We start from the raw sequence: 3,945 nt of genomic DNA on the forward strand, positions 1-3,945 counted from the left end.
AAGGCATAATGCACATTGCGTAAATATGGTAAATCTTCATTTTTTATCAAACTGGCTTTTTGTTTTCCTAAATTAACAAGTCCCCAGCATTTTGACATTTCTTCACAACAATATGCATCAGCCATACTATTCCTGATTTTCTCTGTATTCAGCAACAGACAGCCCTGCTGTAGTTCCTGTTCTTTTTTAATATGAAAAGCATGAAAACCTTGCTAGCTAAACTCACAGAGGCCAGTATCAAGCTATTCTGAACTCTATAGAAGTGAACATTTAGACTTGTGGTACCCTAAGCAAGATACCAAAAACCAGATGTTAAAGGTGCACTTTCGGAATGTACTGTATAATTTAAAAAAAATAAAAAAATAAAAACCCAAGCATAACTCTTAAACTGAACAATATGAATTGCTCTTCCAGACTGAAAAATGAGTCTCAATAAAACTAAATGTACAGTTTTTGTTTGTGAGTGATCTTTCTACTAATTAGCTCTGCAGTGCAATCCTTTTCAGGGTAGTGTTATGTATCCATTTTTCTATCCCTTTTAAAGCCTAGATGTAGAGAACATATGCCAGAATGGGTGTTGAGAGTTGTATTATCTCTAGGACAATCCCTTGGGAGCCACTTGGCAAACTGGGATGAAAGAAATGAAAAATAAATGGAGATGTCAATTTTCTCTCTGGCACATGATACTTTATTTTGTTTTTCTTTATTCTCATCTTTTCTTCATTCTCTTCTAGGCAGTAGACCACATGCATGGGACCCAGTGGTGGGTTGCTACCGGTTAGCCCTGGATTGGGTGAATCGGTAGCGGCGGTGGTGGGAGGCTCCGCCCACCCCCCCAGACAGGGCATGTGCATGTACATGCGTGAGTGCCAGCGCGTGAGTATCCACGAGTGAACTGGTAGCAACGGGTTTTGAAACCCACCCCAACTATTAATCCAATATTTGAAAACTGAGGGGTTTGAAATTAAGCAAGAGGCTATTGGTTACCATCCTTGGTATAAGTGGTTGAGATGCAATGACTTCCCATCAGGCTGGCAGACTTGCCAGAATCTTAATTGGGTTTCAGATAAAGAATGAATAAGAAAGAAGAATATATCAGCAGAAAGAGTACAAAACAAACACGCTTGGATCAAAGGCATTTGGCACCTCCCAAATACTTTCTTGTACTGCTCTTGTTATTTCATTTCGTTTTCTCTCCTCTCCCAAGCAGAACAGCTATGCATGTAAAAATACATTTCACAGAAATCCAACGTTTTCAGTAATATTTATACAGTTCAGGTCTACCAGATCTGGGTTGCAAAAATCTGGACAGCCCTGTTTGTTGCTACTAGAACTCATTAGGATTTTTGTACGCCTGATCTTGTATCAGTATGCAAAAGACATATGAGTAATTAGATGTATGCATTTAATTCCTGGGAATTGCAAATCTCTGGAAGAGTCTTATTGTTCCTTGGTACTGGGAAGCAGAAATTAACCCTTTTTAATAATGCCTTTTAAAAGTTTTAGAGTCTTTTTGCACAGCTCCAGGATATGAAAACTCTGCTGACTTCTGAGTAAGCATCAAATATATTTGTCTGCAGCATAGGATACAGGAGTGGAATTCATTCTATGCATCTTTCCTTCTCTAAAAGAAAATGGTTGCTGTGTATGCTTCATGTTTAAGTTGCCTGAAAAGATTGCCATTAATAATTATGGGTTCTCTAAACAGATGTCTACCTTTGTGTTCAAAATCTTTTAAAAATTATAGATTTTGGTTTGTATCTATATGCATCTTTAAGTGTTGGTACGCAGAGGCATGGATGTTTATGTGTGTATACGTGTATATGCACAATTCTTAATTAATTTCTGCCCCTATGTCTTTTTTTTTCTTTTAAGCCTTTTGGGGCAGAGAAAATATGATTCTTGGCAATTTTTCTAAATATTATTTTTTCAGCATGACATAAGTGTTTTTGTGGGGGAGAAGGGTAGGTAGAAATCAAGCTCCCTTTGGTTCTGCCAATACAATGATGTCCTGATCTTGATCTACAGAGATATCCTCCAATTTTAGTAGATTTCAGCTGCCACTGTATACCATTGAGGAGCTAAGCACCACATACATTGTCAGACATTGCTTCAAATGAATATTACAACAGAACTTTTGGTAGCAATCATAGCTCCAGGCTACTTGAAGGACCATCTCATACCACTGGGTTGGCCTGTCCCACCCATGCCGGCAGAGGAGGCTGCTGTGGACCTTATTGACTTAATTACTCTGACTAGCAGGGTCCAGAAGAAAGGTCTTCTCTGCTGTTGAATCTGCCCTCTGGAGCATCTAGCCCACTGGTGGAATTCAATTTTTTTTACTACCGGTTCTGTGGGTGGGCGTGGTGTGGCTTGATGGGTGTGGCTTCGTGGTCATGGCAGGGGAAAGATACTGCAAAATCTCCATTCCCACCCCACTCTGGGGCCAGCCGGTTCGCCGAACTATTCAAAATTTCCACTACCGGTTCTCAAAACCAGTCAGAAGCTGGTGAATAGCACCCCTGATATAGCCTCTGGATTTGAGGTAGGCCCCAACCCTCCTGATCTTTCGTCAGTGCCTAAAGACCTGGCTCTTCCAGTTAGCTTGGGGCTCCAATGCGGGAGGATCAGTGGTAGGATTCAAATAATTTAACAACTGGTTCTCTGCCCTAATGATTTCTTCCAACAACCAGTTCACCAAACTGCTCAGAAAGTTAACAACTGGTTCTCCCGAAGTGGGAGGATCACAGTAGAAGTTCTTCTAAATCCCCATCACTGGGGAGGATCATAGTAGAGGTAACATTGTAAGCTGCTTAGAGTTACCTTGGTGGTAAGATGGGTGAGAAATAAAAAGGCTTTTGTTTTGCAGAGGGTAAATATTACAACTAATGGAGAAAAAATTAGATGCAGTGAATCTTGAAACCCGCAGATTGGAATTTGAATAACTATCATATGGAATAACTGGATTAATGACATATTTAGTTCCAGTTCTATTTTTCCAGTCAAATATCTTTCCCAGACAAGCTTCTTCTGCAGCTCTGGGCCAAAATGTCTGGCAAAAACTGATGACCTTTCCCAAGGACAATAGCTGCCTTTGAAATTGATTGGGAATGCCAAATGTGACTGTCAAGACAAAGGCATTGATCTTGGTCATGGACATGGCAAGACATTGAGGTTCTGCTTTGCTTCAATATAATTGGGAAATGGGAATGGGGGTGGGAGGGAGATGCTGTGGAGAAAAAAAAAGGAAAAGGAAGTTTTCCCTTTCATTTGAACCCAATTTCTCAGGCTTCTCGCTTCCTTGTGCCAATGAATTTGGGGTCAAACGGATGTCACCCATCTTCGTTATGCTATTGTCTCTTCTCCTCTAGCAAATTTGGTTCCAATGGAAGAAATGAAATTCAGTCTAGCTACTTATTTATCTACATCATCAGCTATAGTTGGCAGGGTGGGGGCAGGTGGAGACTAGAATTGCTCCACTACAGTGCGACCATCTTTCATGCTGAATAAAAACTCAACCCCAATTCTCCACTTATTCTTCCACCCTCTTGCTAAGAAGTCTGTCAGCTAGAACTCGATTACATATTTTTCTTTCTTTTTCTTTCTTTCTTCCTTCCTTCCTTCCTTCCTTTTTTTCTTTGTCATATAATATACGTGGATATATGCATAATTATGTATGTATGCATGTATTTTGTCATGCCTATGTAGTGTATAATGGAGGTGATCTTTTGAGAGCTGTATGCAATGAAATTTCATTTTAATATATGCCGATTAGTGTACATTCAAAGTGACAATAAAGTTATTCTTAGTCTTAGTCTTTCTTTCTTTCTTTCTTTCTTTCTTTCTTTCTTTCTTTCTTTCTTTCCTTCCTTCCTTCCTTCCTTCCTTCCTTCCTTCCTTCCCTCCCTCCCTTTCTCAATGAGAATCTAAGACGCAGAAAAAATA

The sequence above is a fragment of the Ahaetulla prasina genome, chromosome 7, assembly GCF_028640845.1.
Source record: "Ahaetulla prasina isolate Xishuangbanna chromosome 7, ASM2864084v1, whole genome shotgun sequence".
Taxonomy (NCBI): Eukaryota; Metazoa; Chordata; class Lepidosauria; order Squamata; family Colubridae; genus Ahaetulla; species Ahaetulla prasina.